This window comes from Podarcis filfolensis, assembly GCF_964270895.1.
Source record: "Podarcis filfolensis genome assembly, chromosome: 8".
Lineage (NCBI taxonomy): Eukaryota > Metazoa > Chordata > Lepidosauria > Squamata > Lacertidae > Podarcis > Podarcis filfolensis.
In genome coordinates this window covers 14,527,935-14,547,328 of record NC_139611.1, presented here as the reverse complement: position 1 = coordinate 14,547,328, position 19,394 = coordinate 14,527,935, and the positions used below count along the sequence as shown (strand labels likewise).

Below are 19,394 nucleotides of genomic sequence, written 5' to 3'. Positions count from 1 at the left end.
TCAGCTGTTTTACTCACTGGGATTCGTTCTGCTATGGCCCAGCTCTGTTCTCAAAATTGGGTATGTGTGGGGTGCGTAATTGTCCCTTGGGCACCTTGCAGGGTGGGCCTAGAAAGAGCAGCCTGAAGGCCTTGACAGCCCTGCATGGATGCAATGCTTCCCCTGGGTGAATGCCTGAGGGCCCTGCTCCTGCCACTCACCACCTGGCCCAGGGCGGGGCCTGAAGCCTCATAAGGACTGCTACTGCTGTGCTGGCCAGGAGGACTCTCCTGTGTGATTGCCTGAGGGCCCTGCTCCTGCCACTCACCACCTGGCCCAGGGCGGGGCCTGAAGCCTCATAAGGACTGCTACTGCTGCGCTGGCCGGGAGGATTCCCCTGTGTGATTGCCTGAGGGCCCTGCTCCTGCCACTCACCACCTGGCCCAGGGTGGGGCCTGAAGCCTCATAAGGACTGCTACTGCTGCGCTGGCCGGGAGGATTCCCCTGTGTGAGTGTCTGAGGGCCCTGCTCCTGCAACTCACCACCTGGCCCAGGGTGGGGCCGGAAGCCTCATAAGGACTGCTACTGCTGCGCTGGCCGGGAGGATTCCCCTGTGTGATTGCCTGAGGGCCCTGCTCCTGCCACTCACCACCTGGCCCAGGGTGGGGCCGGAAGCCTCAAAAGGACTGCTACTGCTGCGCTGGCCGGGAGGATTCCCCTGTGTGAGTGTCTGAGGGCCCTGCTCCTGCAACTCACCACCTAGCCCAGGGTGGGGCCTGAAGCCTCATAAGGACTGCTACTGCTGCGCTGGCCGGGAGGATTCCCCTGTGTGAGTGCCTGAGGGCCCTGCTCCTGCAACTCACCACCTGGCCCAGGGCGGGGTCTGACAGGGCTCATAAGGACTACTACTGCTGTGCTGCCCAGGAGGATTCCCCTGTGTGAGTGCCTGAGGGCCCTGCTCCTGCCACTCACCACCTGGCCCAGGGTGGGGCCTGAAGCCTCATAAGGACTGCTACTGCTGCGCTGGCCGGGAGGATTCCCCTGTGTGAGTGCCTGAGGGCCCTGCTCCTGCCACTCACCACCTGGCCCAGGGTGGGGCCTGAAGCCTCATAAGGACTGCTACTGCTGTGCTGGCCAGGAGGACTCCCCTGTGTGAGTGCCTGAGGGCCCTGCTCCTGCCACTCACCACCTGGCCCTGGGCGGGGCCTGAAGCCTCATAAGGACTGCTACTGCTGTGCTGCCCAGGAGGATTCCCCTGTCTGAGTGCCTGAGGGCCCTGCTCCTGCCACTCACCACCTGGCCCAGGGTGGGGCCTGAAGCCTCATAAGGACTGCTACTGCTGCGCTGGCCGGGAGGATTCCCCTGTGTGAGTGCCTGAGGGCCCTGCTCCTGCAACTCACCACCTGGCCCAGGGCGGGGTCTGACAGGGCTCATAAGGACTGCTACTGCTGTGCTGCCCAGGAGGATTCCCCTGTGTGAGTGCCTGAGGGCCCTGCTCCTGCCACTCACCACCTGGCCCAGGGTGGGGCCTGAAGCCTCATAAGGACTGCTACTGCTGCGCTGGCCGGGAGGATTCCCCTGTGTGAGTGCCTGAGGGCCCTGCTCCTGCCACTCACCACCTGGCCCAGGGTGGGGCCTGAAGCCTCATAAGGACTGCTACTGCTGTGCTGGCCAGGAGGACTCCCCTGTGTGAGTGCCTGAGGGCCCTGCTCCTGCCACTCACCACCTGGCCCTGGGCGGGGCCTGAAGCCTCATAAGGACTGCTACTGCTGTGCTGCCCAGGAGGATTCCCCTGTCTGAGTGCCTGAGGGCCCTGCTCCTGCCACTCACCACCTGGCCCAGGGTGGGGCCTGAAGCCTCATAAGGACTGCTACTGCTGCGCTGGCCGGGAGGATTCCCCTGTGTGAGTGTCTGAGGGCCCTGCTCCTGCAACTCACCACCTGGCCCAGGGCGGGGTGTGACATGTCTCATAAGGACTGCTACTGCTGTGCTGGCCAGGAGGATTCCCCTGTGTGAGTGCCTGAGGGCCCTCCTCCTGCCACTCACCACCTGGCCTAAGACGGGGCCTGACAGGCCTCATAAGGACTGCTACTGCTGTGTTGCCAAGGAGGACTCCTCTGTGTGAGTGCCTCAGGGCCCTGCTCCTGCCACTCACCACCTGGCCCAGGGTGGGGCCTGAAGCCTCATAAGGACTGCTACTGCTGTGCTGGCCAGGAGGACTCCCCTGTGTGAGTGCCTGAGGGCCCTGCTCCTGCCACTCACCACCTGGCCCAGGGTGGGGCCTGAAGCCTCATAAGGACTGCTACTGCTGTGCTGGCCAGGAGGACTCCCCTGTGTGAGTGCCTGAGGGCCCTGCTCCTGCCACTCACCACCTGGCCCAGGGTGGGGCCTGAAGCCTCATAAGGACTGCTACTGCTGTGCTGGCCAGGAGGACTCCCCTGTGTGAGTGCCTGAGGGCCTTGCTCCTGCCACTCACCACCTGGCCCTGGGCGGGGCCTGAAGCCTCATAAGGACTGCTACTGCTGTGCTGGCCAGGAGGACTCCCCTGTGTGGGTGCCTGAGGGCCCTGCTCCTGCCACTCACCACCTGGCCCTGGGCGGGGCCTGAAGCCTCATAAGGACTGCTACTGCTGTGCTGGCCAGGAGGACTCCCCTGTGTGATTGCCTGAGGGCCCTGCTCCTGCCACTCACCACCTGGCCCTGGGCGGGGCCTGAAGCCTCATAAGGACTGCTACTGCTGTGCTGGCCAGGAGGACTCCCCTGTGTGAGTGCCTGAGGGCCCTGCTCCTGCCACTCACCACCTGGCCCAGGGTGGGGTCTGAAGCGTCAGAAGGATTGTTGTTGTCACTGCTGCTGCTGCGCAGGAGGACCCGGAGGGGTGCAGAGTTCTTTTTAAAATATTTTAAATTTTTCCTTTCCCTTTTGACTTTTTTGTATGTGGGGGTTGTTGTGGGGTGGATGTTTGGTTGGGCTTGGGAATTTGTTTCATTTTGATGGATTTGTAATTTTTACAGTTTTTTGTTTGTATTGTTTTATTATTTTCTGAGTTGGTTTTTTTAAAGATTTTATTTGGATCTTAAGGAAGGGGTCGGGGCGGCTGGGGAGAGGGTCCCAGCCAACAGAATTGCTGGGGCATGTTCCACGGGGGGGAGGGGGATGCGCTGGGACAACCGATCTCAGTGATCCCGGGTAGGAGGACGAGTTACGCTAAGACCAGACCATGTCATTACAGAGGAGGCAGGTTTAGTCGTTGTTTGAGGACTATCCCTGCCTCCGGGTCTGGTCCTGACGGGACGGATACTAGAATCAATAAGGGATACCCACATGACCTGAGGGTGCTGCTGTGCAATGCCAGGTCAATGATTCATAAAACCACTGCCATCCATGACTTGATCGTGGATGGAGGACTTGACCTGGCATGTGTAACAGAGTCTTAGTTGGATGAAGCAGATGGGCCTGTCCTTGCCGCTCCTTGTCCATCAGGTTTCTCTTACACACAGCAACCCAGGCCTTGTGGGTGGGTGGGGGGGTTGCAGTGATTTTTAGGAAGTCATTAGTTTGCACCATGCGTCCTATTGGGAAGACCCAGCAGAAAACAGCAGCAGGAGACTTTTTCAGGTGGTTCGCAATTTAGCAGAACCACCTTCTACATCGGGGCCCAGTACGGGCCACATGATCTCCTGCAATGATTTTGCAAAGTTTTTTGCAGATAAAGTCGCTCAGATTCAGGAAGAGGTAGACGCCACCGTGGGAGCACAGCTGGAGTGGGAGAGTGCTAGGGTCCTGTCTAGTCAAATTGCGTGGGATCAATTCCAATCTGTTACCTCCGAGGATGTGGACAGACTGCTTGGACGAGTGAAACCAACCACCTGTCTCCTTGATGCTTGCCCATCCTGGCTTATAAAAGCTAGCCGAGAAGGGCTGGGTGATGGGCTTCGTGGGGTGGTGAATGCTTCCCTCCGTGAGGGAGCCTTCCCAGACCTGCTGAAAGAGGCGGTTATTAAACCGCTTCTTAAAAAAACATCTTTAGATGCGGCCACGATGGCCAATTATCTCCCAGTCTCAAATCTTCCATTCTTGGGCAAGGTGATTGAGCGAGTGGTTGCTGAACAACTCCAGGCACGCCTGGAAGAAGCGGACCATTTGAATCCCTTCCAGTTGGGATTCAGGCCTCATCATGGGACTGAAACTGCCTTGGTCGCACTGGTTGATGATCTCTGGCAAGCTAGGGACAAAGGTGAGAGCTGTTTCCTAGTTCTGCTGGATCTCTCAGCGGCGTTTGATACCATCGACCATAACATCCTTCTGGACCGTCTTGAGGGGCTGGGAGCTGGGAGCACTGTCATACAGTGATTCCGCTCCTTCCTCCTGGGCCGTGCTCAGAAAGTGGTGGTGGGGGGTGAGTGTTCAGACCCCTGTGCTCTCACTTGTGTGGTGCCTCAGGGTTCTGTCCTCTTCCCCATGCTTTTCAACATCTACATGCAGCCGCTGGGAGAGATCATCAGGGGGTTTGGTCTGCGTGTTCATCACTATGTGGATGATACCCAGCTCTACCTCTCTTTCAGATCAGAACCAGTGGAAGTGGTGAAGGTCCTGTGTGAGTGTCTGGAGGCGGTTGGAGGATGAATGGCGGCTAACAGATTGAGATTGAATCCTGACAAGACAGAAATACTGTTTTGGGGGGACAGGAGGCAGGCAGGTATGGAGGATTCCCTGGTCCTGAATGGGGTAACTGTGCCCCTGAAGGACCAGGTGCACAGCCTGGGAGTCATTTTGGCCTCACAGCTGTCTATGGAGGCACAAGTCAAATCTGTGTCCAGGGCAGCTGTCTACCAGCTCCATCTGGTACGCAGGCTGAGACCCTATCTGCCTGCGGACTGTCTCGCCAGAGTGGTGCATGCTCTGGTTATCTCCCGCTTGGACTACTGCACTGCGCTCCACGTGCGGCTACCTTTGAAGGTGACCTGGAAACTACAACTAATCCAGAATGCGGTAGCCAGACTGGTGACTGGAAGTGGCCGCCAAGACCATATAACACCGGTCTTGAAAGACCTACATTGGCTCCCAGTACGTTTCCAAGCACAATTCAAAGTGTTGATGCTGACCTTTAAAGCCCTAAGTGGCCTCTGTCCAGTATATCTGAAGGAGCGTCTCCACCCCCATCGTTCTACCCGGACACTGAGGTCCAGCACCGAGGGCCTTCTGGCGGTTCCTTCACTGCGAGAAGCCAAGTTACAGGGAACCAGGCAGAGGGCCTTCTCGGTAGTGGCGCCCTCCCTGTGGAACACCCTCCCACCAGATGTCAAAGAGAAAAACAACTACCAGACTTTTAACTCACATATTCCTGGATCTTCTGCAGGAGGGCGGAAAGATCTCGGAGCGCCTTCCTTCGGATCTTCCCACTCTTCATTGTGGCGACGACCTCCGTAAGTCCGGTCTCCAGCTGTTCCTTGCTGACACTTTGAGGAGGAAGATCAGCCGCATCCGGAGAAGCTGTGGTTGGGATGCTGAGGGGAGAGAGGAGTAGCACTTTTGTAAAAAGGGTTTATTGCCTCCCATCCTTCAAAGACCCCAAGCACCACCACCATAGAAATGGACCGGGTGTTTTGTTTTGTTTTTGAAAGCAATTGATTATGGGGGAGAGGATTAGCACAGGATTACCTTGGAGGAAGATCCTCCCCATCTTCCAGGCTGATTTCCAATATTTGATCTTCATCAAAATCAATTCCCTGTCCAAGAGAAAAGAGAAACAGGAACATCAGACTGTGAAGAATGGATCAGACCCATTCATGTTCTTGTGTTGATCAGGAAAGCGCAGATGAGGTAGGTTGGGAAACAAACTGAAAATCTCTGTCCTCCATTTCCTTAGAGACCTTATTCATCCTTCTATTAATTTAGAGCATTTGTACCCCTCTCTTAAGCCAAAAAGGCTCCAAGAGAGCCTTCCATGAAATCAAATGCAAGGAACTCCCCAATGACAGACTTCTATTGTAAGAAGCAATCTGACCAACAGAAATACAACAAACAAAGAAAGGGGGCAAGGAGGCCAGACGAAAAGACAACTCACAAGCTCAGGCCCCACCCAGTGTCTAAAATGCTGTTGTCATCTCTCCCACTGAGGCAGCCTGCTAAAATGGCTGCCCCCAGATAACAGTTGGGGGAGAGGAGACCTGAGGGAGCTGGCCTGTCTCAGCAGAGCCCATGGCGCTGTTTCTCATCCGTCCTTCCTCCAGGAGCAGAGCTCCGCCAGGGCTCCTATCTCTCCCTCGCCTGCACCTGGGAGCAGTCCTTTCCTGTGATGGACTCTGTGGACAGGTGGGCAGCAGGGCTCCCTGCCTCAGCTCTGCAGAAAAACCAGCTCCACCCGGTACCCCCTTCCCCTCCACTGGGCCAGCCACTCACACTTTCTTTTCTTCTTCTGTTTTCCCCTTTCCCTTCCAAACTATAGTACTAAGATAACATCCAGCATGTATAAATAGAAATGAAGTCTCTTCCAGATTCACATGTACATAAATCAGAAGGAATCCTCTGTTCAAAATCAATATAGGACACTGAATTTTCCTTTTTGGTATTCCTTCTCCCCTTCCAAAAACTTGGGCAAAGCTCAACCCTTTCTTTGACTTTGGATAGCTCTTTGCCAAACTTGGTGATACTGTAGGACCTGTTCCATATCTGCTATTGGGTCCCTGGAGCACAGATTCACACAAAGCGGCAAAACATCCTTGCAGGTTATTAACAGGGTTTTATTTGAAATGCATATGCAGAACAAAGGTACAGAGCGATAAGCTCGCAACCTGCACACCCCAGCAAGGGTGGGCCACTTTTTATACCCCTTAGAATGCATAGACACGTGTTCACATGTAAAACATGTGAATTACACTAATAGCAATAAGATGGGGCTTTGTTTCTTGTGTTTCCCTCCTCCTTTTCAGTTTGCCTCTTCCTTTTCAGCCTCCCCCGGTCTGGGGTTACAATAACACCCATTCAACTTTGATCTTATCTTCTACCCATGTAAGCCAGACATTCCAGAGAGAGAGGCCCATTTTTACTCTAACATCTGAGAGAGGAGAAAATGCCTAAAAGAGTTTTTGGGATTCATATAGAGAACAATATTCTAATGGCCCTTCAATACCATTAATCTAGGGTCCAGAGTTAAGTCCCCTGGCCATGGCAACCTCCACTTACATCCAGGAGTCTTCGGGACGCCATCCTCTACTGTAATGACTGCGCGAAGGTCACTACAGGCCACCTCTGCCAACCTCGAGAAGCTGAGGATGCCGGAACCTCAGTTCAAACGGTCACAAGCTCCGTTGCTAGGCAACGGCAGTTGAGAACATGGAATTCCCGGCCTCAGTGCCAAGGCTCTAGGAGAGTCCGTGTGGTGCTGTGGAGTGTTCCCTCTTCTCCTCTCCCCTCTCCTTAGAAGTCCTCTGAACAGCCGCAGCTGCCACCCCTTCCCTAAAGAGAGGTGCCTCCTCATGTTGCCACACAGGGGCCTGGGAAGTACCCTCTGGCCAGTTCCAGAGGCACCATTCGCCTGGGGAGCTTGTAGCCAGGGGTGCTGCAACAAACAGCTGTGCAAGCCTTTGGGAGGCAGAGATGCAAGAAGGCATCAAGGGGGGAGGGAAGGAAAGAGGGACAGAGGCCAGTGTTGCTCACAGCACCCTTGACCATCATTCAAGGCACCAAAGGGTGCCACAGCACCCTGGTTGAAAACCACTGCCCACCCAACAAGCATCATACATACATCACAGAAAGAGGCAGTCTTGTCTCCTGGCTTCTCTCTTGTCATGATACCTGACAATGCTTGCTGGTTGCCCTTTTCTGGCTAGTCTGAGCCGTCCCCTTGAAACAGTAAATACCTCAGTTCTTGAATCTATTGACACAGATCTACCCCTATTTATGTGAGATGTTTATAGCTTTTGAAGGATTTGTAAGTGAAAAGAACTGTTGTGACGTGGGGTTTGTGATTTCAGCTCTCTTGACATAATATGCTGGAGACAGTTCTGTAGTAACACTTCTTTATTAAAGCAAACAAGACAGACTGAGGAGAGGAGAGCTACATTTATAGGGACAGGGAACTAGCTAGAAAGGATACATTTTGGAGGGAACAATATCAGGCAATCACAGTCCTGCCTTTTGGAGGAAACCAATAAGACAGAGGATCCAAATACAGCAGCTTAAATGAACCAATAGTAGCTGTACCCTCTGGAACCAAAAGGCAGTTACTTTACCCTAATGCAAATACAGACAATAATAATACAGATATAAAATCCTTTGACTCAATACACAACAAGAACTATTGGGAAAGGTTTTTCCTTCAACTGCAGAGTAAATATCTGGGGTCATTAAGAGGGTCGAGATGTCTTCAGGATTGCTCTGTGAACTCAAAGAAAGTGTCTTTTCTTTCAGGGAATATTTTATAATTTTTGAATGGTGAAGGATTGTTTTTTCTCTAGGGTGCGTGTCTGCATGTGTGCACCTTAAGATTCGTGTAACACTCATGCCAACTTTGGTTGCCCAGTGCCTGCAAGCCCCCTACCGTGACATCATAGAATGCTTGCAGTTGTGTTTTTTTAAAAAACCACACCAGCAACTGCTCACCAGGAGCAGAACTGAGCAACTTCTGTGAGTGAAATGAAGAGCTGTTTTTCAGAAGGGGAAACCCTGGGAGAGACTAGGGTTCCAATACCTCTTTACTCAGCTCACTGGGTGACCTGGGGCCAGTTTGTGGGGATTAAATGAGAAGATGAGAACTATGTATGCCATCTTGAGCTCCTTGGAGTAAAATATGGGATGTCAATTCAGACGCCCTCAGAAATTGGTGGACTCTCCTTCTTTGGAGGTTTTTTATACACAGAGGTTGGGTGGCCATTTGCAAGGGATTCTTGGATTGGATTCCTGTTTTGCAGGCAATTGGACTAGATGCACCTTGGGGTTCTTTCCAAATCTACAATTTTGTTCTATGATTTTGTATTGATTAGATAGGAAAGCGCTTCAAGACTACTCTGAGATGCCAGGTTGGATATAAGCGCCATAAATGAGAAAAGAGAAAGAACACGTCGGCCTGTGAATAACCCCAGGCAGCTGGTAGAAGGACTCGGACATAGAGGCAGAGGGAACCTGGAGGCTTCAGGACGAAGTTGCTGTTAAGCACTGGACGCAGTGCCGACTGGAAAAGGTGAGTGGCCATCTGCAAGATCTTACAGAGCTCATGAGATCTTGTGAGATTTCAGGAAGATCTCACAAGATCTTGCTAGCCTAATACTGCTATTAAACTAACTTGATTTAGTAGGATTATGTGTTGGGTTTCCATGTTGGGTTGCTGCTAGCACTGTGGGCAGGGTAAGGTCCTGACACTTACATGACCTCCCACTATTGACATTGCTGGTGCTGGCAGGGTTGAGTAAGGTTGGCACAGTGCAAACACACCAGTGCAGCCAAACTGGTGCTCATGCCAGTGTGTTCACACCACATCAACCTCACTTCCTTCCTCCTCTGCCTTCTTGTAAGCCACAGTGATGTCAGTGTTGGGAGATATGCTAAGTGCCTCCCCCCACCAAATGCTAGTGGTTGTGGGTGGCCTATGATTTTAAAAGATTCCCCCTTCTTCCCAAGTAGTGTTTTCAAGCGGCCATTGTAGCTGTGCTTTTAACAGCAGTTCGACATGCAGACTTAGGGTGATATTCAATTAAATAATTGCATGAGAGGACCACAATGGGACTTTCCTCTCTCTCTTCCCCCTGTGATCTCCCTAAATCCTTTGTATGGGTTCCCCCAAACCCAGATTTGGGGACAGTGCAGGGTTGGAAGAGAGGAAGGAAAGTCCCATTGCAGAAGTGGAAGTTGCTCTGCTCCTGAACTTATTCCGCCAAATACTGCTTATAATCCTGATCTCAAAGGTCGTCCAGAACAGGCCAGGCAGTCTTGTTGACTTTTTCCAGACCAGTTGGCAGCAAGATTCTGCTGCCAAAATAGCTCCTCCTTCATGGCCTGGGCAGGCCATCGGCCTGATATATACCTGCTGGGATTGACAAGGCATATGACCCTCACCTGAATCTCATTTAACTCTTGGGGGGGGGAGGAATTAGGATCAGACGTCATGTGCATGGAAGTTGCCAAATCTATTAACCAACTCGGGTTACTGTTAATAGCACCAGTTTTCCTATAACTTGATATTGCTGGATAGTTCTGATGAACTGCAAAAGCATTTTTAGTTTGCTTTCTGTTGCCACCCTGGAATTTTTCTTTATTAGTGCCGCTTTGTTTTGTACGATTCCTTGCAAATGAAGGAAAACAACTTTTCTCCTTGTATATGTTGATAATATGTTTTTGGTTACTGAGAACAAACCAGAGTGTACAGAAACAAGACTGGGTGCAGGCATGGCCAGGACATAGGCATGACACACCTGTGACAAAGGTGACCTGTGTGCTCGAGATGCTGAGGATGCCGGAACCTCAGTTCAAATGGTCACAAGCTCCGCTTGCTTGCTTGATTAACACCTGTTGGGAACTTCAAGGTCCCTGCTCTCCCTTCTTATGTTTTTTATATTGGACCTGGAGACTCAAATAGAGAGCATTCCATGTCAAGAAGGAGGGCAAGTGGGCACCCTATTAAATGACAAGGTCACTACAGGCCACCTCTGCCAACCTCGAGATGCTGAGGATGCCGGAACCTCAGTTCAAACGGTCACAAGCTCCGTTGCTAGGCAACGACAGTTGAGAACATGGAATTCCCGGCCTCAGTGCCAAGGTTTTAGGAGAGTCCGTGGGGCCTAGTGGTTAGAACAATGTTAATGCCATGCAACGCTAGGGTGCAAAGAATATATATATATTCTTTGAAATGTACAGTTTAATACTTTTTCTATTATTTCTATCCTGCTTTGCAGACTCTTGTTGTCTCCTAAAGAAGCTGACAGGATTGCTCCCCTGTACTTACTTATGTGTTTGCCGTGTACATTTATGAACGTTTATTTTATATTTGGACCTTTGAATTCTTAACTCTGAACTCTGGATTAATAACATTTTAGGAATCTTCCAGTACGGCTAATTCTGTTGCTGGGATGGACACAGTGACCCCAGTCTATTTTAGGAGAGAGGGTGGTATGGGGTTGGGGGCAGATGAGATGGAGCTGCTTGGCTGTGGGTGTGTTGTATGCAGAAAGCATATGCTTCAATTCCCACTACCCACCTCCTTCAGTTACTAGTTTCTTGGGGTTGGGGCTAAATCCATGATGGGTCAGAGAAAAATGAGCGGTGGCAGGAACCAGTCAAAGCAAGGCAGATCTTAATTTTACTGTTGCAATGGAGTTTCTCACCTTACATGTTGCATTGATGTGAGGAGCCAAGACAAGTGTGTGTAACGACTTGAGAAATTGCCCATAATAATAATAATAATAATTTATTTTTTATACCCCTCACCAATCTGGCTGGGATTCTCTTAGCCCAGAGGTTTTGGACTTTTTCGAGTCCACGGCTGCCTTGACCAACTACATTCTTTCTGTGGCAGTCCTGTGAGGCTCAGGAGCCCAGCTATGTCACCCCTTGCCAGCAGAGCTGGCAGCCTCTCGTTCTTTTTCTGACTCCTTCCCTTGTGGAGTGTTCCCTCTTCTCCTCTCCCCTCTCCTTAGGAGTCCTCTGGACAGGCGCAGCTGGCGTCCCTTCCCTAAAGAGAGGTGCCTCCTCATGTTGCCACACAGGGAAGTACCTGGGAAGTACCCCCTGGCCAGTTCCAGAGGCACCATTCGCCTGGGGAGCTTGTAGCCAGGGGTGCTGCAACAAACAGCTGTGCAAGCCTTTGGGAGGCAGAGATGCAAGAAGGCATCAAGGGGGGAGGGAAGGAAAGAGGGACAGAAGCCAGTGTTGCTCACAGCACCCTTGACTATCATTCAAGGCACCAAAGGGTGCCACAGCACCCTGGTTGAAAACCACTGCCCACCCAACAAGCATCATACATACATCACAGAAAGAGGCAGTCTTGTCTCCTGGCTTCTCTCTTGTCGTGATACGTGAAAATGCTTGCTGGTTGCCCTCTCCTGGCCAGTCTGAGCCGTTCCCTTGAAACAGTAAATACCTCAGTTCTTGAATTGTCACAGATCTACCCCTATTTATGTGAGATGTTTATAGCTTTTGAAGGATTTGTAAGTGAAAAGAACTATTGGGAAAGGTTTTTCCTTCAACTGCAGAGTAAATATCTGGGGTCATTAAGAGGGTTGAGATGGCTTCAAGATTGCTCTGTGAACTCAAAGAAAGTGTCTTTTCTTTCAGGGAATATTTTATAATTTTTAAATGGTGAAGGATTGTTTTTTCTCTAGGGTGCAGGTCTGCTATGTGTGCACCTTAAGATTTGTGTAACACTCATGCCAACTTTGGTTGCCCAGCGCCTGCAAGCCCCCTACTGTGACATCATAGAATGCTTGCAGTTGTGTGGTTTTTTTTTAAAAAAAAAACCACACCAGCAACTGCTCACCAGGAGCAGAACTGAGCAGCTTCTGTGAGTGAAGTGAAGAGCTCTTTCTCAGAAGGGGAAACCCTGGGAGAGACTAGGGTTCCAATACCTCTTTACTCAGCTATGCAGCTCACTGGGTGACCTGGGGCCAGGTTGTGGGGATTAAATGAGAAGGCGGGAACTATGTATGTCATCTAGAGCTCCTTGGAGTAAAAGATGGGATATCAATTCAGATGCCCTCAGAAGGTGGTGGACTCTCCTTCTTTGGAGGTTTTTTATACACAGAGGTTGGGTGGCCATTTGCAAGGGATTCTTGAATTGGATTCCTGTTTTGCAGGCAATTGGACTAGATGCACCTTGGGGTTCTTTCCAAATCTACAATTTTGTTCTATGATTTTGTATTGATTAGATAGGAAACCGCTTCAAGACTACTCTGAGATGCCAGGTTGGATATAAGCGCCATAAATGAGAAAAGAGAAAGAACACGTCGGCCTGTGAATGACCCCAGGCAGCTGGTAGAAGGACTTGGACATAGAGGCAGAGGGAACCTGGAGGCTTCAGGATGAAGTTGCTGTTAAGCACTGGACGCAGTGCCGACTGGAAAAGGTGAGTGGCTTCGAGACTACTCTGAGATGCTAAGTTGGATATAAGCGCCATAAATGAGAAAAGAGAGAGAGACGTCAGCCTGTGAATGACCCCAGGTAAATGGTAGAAGGACTCTGACACAGAGGCTTCAGGACGAAGTTGCTGTTAAGCACTGGATGCAGTGCCGACTGGAAAAGGTGAGTGGCCATCTGCAAGATCTTTCAGAGCTCATGAGATCTTGTGAGATTTCAGGAAGATCTCACAAGATCTTGCTAGCCTAATACTGCTATTAAACTAACTTGATTTAGTAGGATTATGTGTTGGGTTTCCATGTTGGGTTGCTGCTAGCACTGTGGGCAGGGTAAGGTCCTGGCACTTACATGACCTCCCACTATTGACATTGCTGGTGCTGGCAGGGTTGAGTAAGGTTGGCACAGTGCAAACACACCAGTGCAGCCAAACTGGTGCTCATGCCAGTGTGTTCACACCACATCAACCTCACCTCCTTCCTCCTCTACCTTCTTGTAAGCCACAGTGATGTCAGCGTTGGGAGATATGCTAAGTGCCTCCCCCCACCAAATGCTACTGGTTGTGGGTGGCCTATGATTTTAAAAGATTCCACCTTCTGCCCAAGTAGTGTTTTCAAGTGGCCATTGTAGCTGTATACTGCCTATAATCCTGATCTCAAAGGTTATCCAGAACAGGCCAGGCAGTCTTGTTGACTTTTTCCAGACCAGTTGGCAGCAAGATTCTGCTGCCAAAATAGCTCCTTCTTCACGGCCTGGGCAGGCCATCAGCCTGTTATATACCTGCTGGGATTGACAAGGCGTATGACCCTCACCTGAATCTCATTTAACACAATAAAACATCAAACATTTAAAACTTCCCTAAACAGGGCTGCCTTCAGTTTTCTTCTAAAAGCCAGGTAGTTGTTTATTTCCTTGACATCTGATGGGAAGGCATTCCACAGGGCGGGCGCCACTACCATGAAGGCCCTCTGCCTGCTTCACTGTAACCTCACTTCTTGCAGTGAAGGAACTGCCAAAAGGCCCTTGGAGTTGGGCCTCAGTGTCCAGGCTGAATGATGGGGCTGGAGACACTCCTTCAGGTAAACTGGGTCTAGGCAGAACAGCAAGAAATTATAATTAAAAGTGGGGTCCGCAACAAATGTTATGGTATGAAGTACTCCTGTTCAGATTCCAAAATACTAGCCCAATAGTCATGTCTTTATCCAGGATGCTCCATTCCATTCCACCCCCCTGTCCCAAACCAGTCAGCCAGTATTCTGAGCATGCTCAGTACTCATTGGGTTGTTTTGGGGTTCCACCTCCCACTTGATTTATATAAGCTTCCATGAATCTTGGAGTTCCCCCACTAATCTGTCAGCATCTGGTGTGAAGGGAGAGGATTATGGATGGTTACTAGCTTTGATGGCTATACTCTGCCTCCACAGTCAGAGACAGCAATGTTTCTGAATATCTGTTGCTGGTTGCTCTTCTGAAAGTGTGAGCCCGGGGCTTAGGAACTTTTTCAAAAAAATATTTTTCCGCCGGTTAAAGTTGTCGAAGGCTTATTTCTTGTCCTGTGATAAAAAGCCTTCTGTTTCGACCGCCAAACCTTTCAGGGGAGCATTTGCAACCGTTTGGTACCATTTTTGAGTGAATTGGAGAACGTGAGATTTTTGATGAAATTGTGACCCCGGGACTTAGGGATTTGTTCAAAAAAATCTTTTTCTGCCGCTTAAGTTGTCGAGGGCTGATTTCTTGTCTTCTGATAAAAAGCCTTCGGTTTCGACCGCCAAACCTTTCAGGGGAGGCATTTGCAAACGTTTGGCACCATTTTTGAGTGAATTGGAGAATGTCAGATTTTTTCTAAAATTGTGACCCCGGGCGGCTTAGGGATTTTTTCAGAAAAATGTTTTTCCGCAGGTTCAGTTGTCAAGGGCTGATTTCTTGGCCTGTGATAAAAAGCCTTCTGCTTCCACTGCCAAACCATTCAGGGGAGAATTTACAACAGTTTGGCACCATTTTTGAGTTAATTGGAGAATTTCAGATTGTTGCCGAAATTGTGACCGTGGGCTTAAAAAAAATTTTTTCACTTGTTAAGTCGTCGAGGGTTGATTTCTTCACCTATGATAAAAAGCATTCTGTTTCCACTGCCAAACCTTTCAGGGGAGAATTGCAGCAGTTTGGCACCATTTTTGAGTCAATTGCAGGATGTCAGATTTTTTCTGAAATTCTGACCCCACAGGTTAGGGCACAGACAGTTTGGAGCAGATCCAAGCCAGTTGGTGCAGGTCCAGGTCATTTGAAACTGGTCCAAGTTGGTTGGAACAGGTCCAGGCCGGTTGGAACCCGTCCAAGCCAGTTGGAACCTGTTGAGATCGGTTGGAACCAGTCCAAGCCCGTATGAACAAGTCTAGGCTGGTTTGAACCCGTCCAAGCTGGTTTGAACCGGTCTAGGCCGGTTTGTGCTGGTCCAAGCCGGTTTGTGCTGGTCCTAGCCAGTTTGAACAGGTTCAAGTGGATTGGAACCGGCCCAGATGGGTTGGAGCAGGTCCAGGCCAGTTGGAGCAGGTGCAGGTCATTTGAAACTGGCCGAAGCTGGTTAGAAAAGGTCCAGGCCGGTTGTAACAGGTCTATGTCGCTTGCAAACAGCCCAGCCCAGTTGGAACAAGTTCAAACCAGTTGGATCTGGTCCAAGCCGGTGGGAACCAGCACAAACCAGTTGGAAAAGGTCCTGGTGGGTTCCAACTTGCCCAGACCAGTTTGAACTCGTCCAGACTGGTTGGAACTGGTCTAGGGTGGTTTGAACCAGTTCAAGCCGGTTGGAACATGTTCAGACCGGTTTCAACTGGCCCAGACTTGTTTGAACTAGCTCAGACTGCTTGGAACAGATCTAGGCTGGTTTGTGCTGGTCTCAGCTGGTTTGTGGTGGTCCAAGCAGGTTTGAACTGGTCGAGGCCGTTTTGACCTGGTTCAAGCAGTTTGGATCCTTTTGAGACCGTCTGGAAGCGGTTCAAGCCGGTTTGAACATGTCTAGCCTGGTTTGAACCGGTTTAGGCCGGTTTGTGCTGTTCCACACCGGTTTGTGCTGGTCCAAGCCGGTTTGAACAGGTCTAGACTGGTTTGAGACGGCCAAAGCCAGTTTGAACAGTTCCAGACTGCTTCGAGGAGGTCCAGAATAGTTGGAGGAGGTGTAGGTCATTTGACACTGGCCCACGCTGTTTCGTACAGGTCTAGGCTGGTTGGAACCAGTCCAACCTGGTTTGAACCTGTTGAGACCAGTTTGAACCGGTCTAAGCCAGTTCGAACCTGTTGAAACCTGTTTGAACCGGTCCAAGCCGGTTTGAACAGGTTCAGGCAGGTTTGTGCTGGTCCAAGCCAGTTGGAGCAGGTGCAGGTCATTTGAATCCTGCACAAGCTGATTAGACAAGGTCCAAGCCAGTTGGAACAGGTCTATATCGCTTGGAACCAGCCCAGACCAGTTGGAACAAATTCATACCAGTTGGATCTGGTCCAAGCCGGTTGGAACCAGCACAAACCAGTTGGAAAAGGTTCATGTGGGTTCCAACTTGCCCAGACCAGTTGGAACTCGCCCGGACTGGTTGGAACTGGCTCAGACTGTTTGGAACAGGTCTAGGCTGGTTTGAACCAGTCCAAGTCGGTTGAAACAGGTCCAAGCCGGTTGGAACCTGTCTTGGCCGGTTTTAACTGGTCAAGACTGGTTTGAACCGGTCCAGACTGGTTGGAACCAGTCTAGGTTGGTTTGAACCGGTCCAAGCCAGTTGGAAGCTGTTCAGACTGGTTTGAACCAGTCCAAACTGGTTTGAACCAGTCCAAACTGGTTTGAACCAGTCCAAACTGGTTTGAACCAGTCGAGGCTGGTTTGAACCCGTCTTGACCAGTTTCAACTGGTCTAGGATGGCTTGAACCGGCCCAAGCCAGTTTGAACAGTTCCAGGTGGGTTGGAACTGGCCCAGACAGTTTGGAGCAAGTGCAGGTCATTTGAAACCGGCCCAAGCTGGTTGGAACAGGTCCAGGCTGGATGGAACAGGTCTATGTCGCTTGCAACCAGCCCAGACCAGTTGGAACTATTTCATACCAGTTGGATGCAGTCCAAGCCAGTTGGAATCAGCACAAACCAATTGGAAAAGGTCCCAGTGGGTTCCAACTTGCCTAGACCAGTTTGAACTTGTCCAGACTGGTTGGGACCTGTCTAGGTTGGTTTGAACTGGTCCAAGCTGGTTGGAAGCTGTTCAGACCTGTCGAGGCTGGTTTGAACTGGTCATGGCCAGTTTCAACCGGTCTAGGATGGTTTGAACCGGCCCAAGCCAGTTTGAACAGTTCCAAGTGTGTTGGAACTGGCCCAGACAGGTTGGAGGAGGTCCAGGCCAGTTGCTCTGGGCCAGTTTGTACCCGTCTGAGCCGGTTTGAACAGTTCAAGGCTGCTTGGAACAGTTCTGTGTCACTTGGAACCAGCCCAGACCTGTTGGAACCAGTTCATACCGGTTGGATCCAGTCCAAGCCAGTAGGAACCAGCCCAAACCAGTTAGAAAAGGTCCAGGCGGGCTCCAGCTTGCCCAGACTATTTTGAACTAGCCCAAACTGGTTGGAACTAGCTTACACAGGAACAGGTCTAGACTGTTTTGAACCAGTCCAAGCAGGTTGGAACAGGTCCAGGCAGTTAGATCCTGTTCAAACCGGGTGGAACTGGTGCAAGCCTGTTTGAAAAGGTCTAGGCTAGCATTAACTGGTCTAGGCTGGTTTTTGCCAGTTCAAGCCGGTTTGAATAGGTCTAGGCCTATTTGAACCGGTCTAGGTCGGTTTGTACCAGTCCAAGCCGTTTTGAACAGGACTAGGCCGGTTTGTGCTGGTCCAATCCGGTTTGAACCAGTCGAGGCCAGTATGTGCCGGTCCAAAGTTTGAACTGGCCCAGACTGGTTGGAACTAGCTCAGACTGGTTGGAACAGGTCCAGGTAGGTGGAACAGGAGTATGTCTCTTGAAACCAGCCCTGATCTGTTGGAAACAGTTGATAACGATTGGATCCGATCCAAGATGGTTGGAACCAGACCAAACGAGTTGAAAAAGTCCAGATGGGTTCTAACTTGCCAAGACTGGTTTGAACTGGCCCAGACTGGTTGGAACAGAGCCAAGCTGGTTGGAACAGGTTTATGTCACTTGGAACCAGCCCAGACCTGTTGGAACCAGTTCATACTGGTTGGATCAGCTCCAAGATGGTAGGAACCAGCCCAAACCAGATTGAAAAAGTCCAGGCAGATTCCAACCTCTCCAGACCAATTTGAACTGGTCCAACTTCCCCAGACCGGTTTGAAGTGGTTGGAACAGGTCTAGGCTGGTTTGAACCAGTCGAAGCCGAGTACAACAGGTCCCAGCTAGTTGGAACCGGTCCAAGCTGGTTTAAACCATCTCAAACTAGTTGGAGAAAAGTCCAGGCAAGTTCCAACATACCCAGACTAGTTTAAACTGGGCCAGACTGGTTGGAACTGGCTCAGATGGCTTGTAACACATCTAGGCTGGTTTGAACCGGTCCAGGTTGGTTGAAACAGGTCCAAGCTGCTTGGAACCGGTCCAGGCCTGTTTGAACCGGTCCAAGCCGGTTGGAGCCTTTTGATACCAGTTTGAACCAGTCCAAGCTGGTTTGAACCTGTTGAGGCCGGTTTGAAATGGCCCAAGCCAGTTTGAGCAGTTCTAAGCGGGTTGGAACTGGCCCATACAGGTTGGAACAGGTCCAGGCCAGTTGGAGCAGATGCAGGTCATTTGAAACTAGCCCAAGCTGGTTAGAACAGGTCCAGGCTGGTTGGAACAGGACTATGTCACTTGGAACCAGCCCAGACCAGTCACAACCAGTTCATACAAGTTGGGTCTCGTCCAAGCCAGTTGGAACCAGCCCAACCCAGGTTGGAACCAATCGAGGCCGGTTTGAACCGGTCGAGGCCGGTTTGTGTCGGTCCAAGCCGGTTGGAACCTGTTGAGAATGGTTGGAACTGGTCCAAGCTGAACAAGTCTAGGGTGGTTTGAACTGGTCCAAACAGGGTGGAACCGATACAGGCTGGTTTGAACCAGCTGAGGCCGGTTGGTGCCGGTCCAAGCCGGTTTGAATCTGCAAGGGTGTACCAAATACAGACCCATCCATCGGGTTTGGCTCTGCTGGTGGCACCTCCCCCCTTAGGTTTCCCTCTGAGGTGGCATCTATTCTCCTACTTTCCTCAGTGGTGAAGAGGGTCATTAAAAGATGCCTGCAATCTTGCCACGTGGGCAGATGGGTTACCATGATTGAGGCCATTAGGTCCTGCATAGCTTGAGGCTTTTCAGAAAAAGGCAGGGTATGGGTTTTCCAGTTTAGCAGGTCAGTAGTAGTG

The 19,394-nt window shown here is 50.8% G+C and overlaps 1 protein-coding gene and 1 long non-coding RNA gene across 2 annotated transcripts in view; one reads left to right on the top strand and one right to left on the bottom strand.

Annotated features, from left to right (window-relative positions):
* Nucleotides 1–5,466: 5,466 nt before the first annotated feature.
* The window catches only part of LOC310769374 (uncharacterized protein), a 100,529-nt gene continuing 86,601 nt past the window's right edge, over nucleotides 5,467–19,394 (bottom strand). The window contains exons 20-21 of the mRNA XM_083628662.1: nucleotides 5,640–5,707; nucleotides 5,467–5,485 (exon numbers count right to left, since the gene is read on the bottom strand). The gene's annotated coding sequence lies outside the window, so the exon portion shown is untranslated. The remainder of the gene's footprint in view (nucleotides 5,486–5,639; nucleotides 5,708–19,394) is intronic.
* LOC310769589 overlaps nucleotides 16,697–19,394 on the top strand; it is a 51,825-nt gene continuing 49,127 nt past the window's right edge. The window contains exons 1-2 of the long non-coding RNA XR_014551711.1: nucleotides 16,697–16,773; nucleotides 16,934–17,387. This is a non-coding gene — a long non-coding RNA (uncharacterized lncRNA). The remainder of the gene's footprint in view (nucleotides 16,774–16,933; nucleotides 17,388–19,394) is intronic.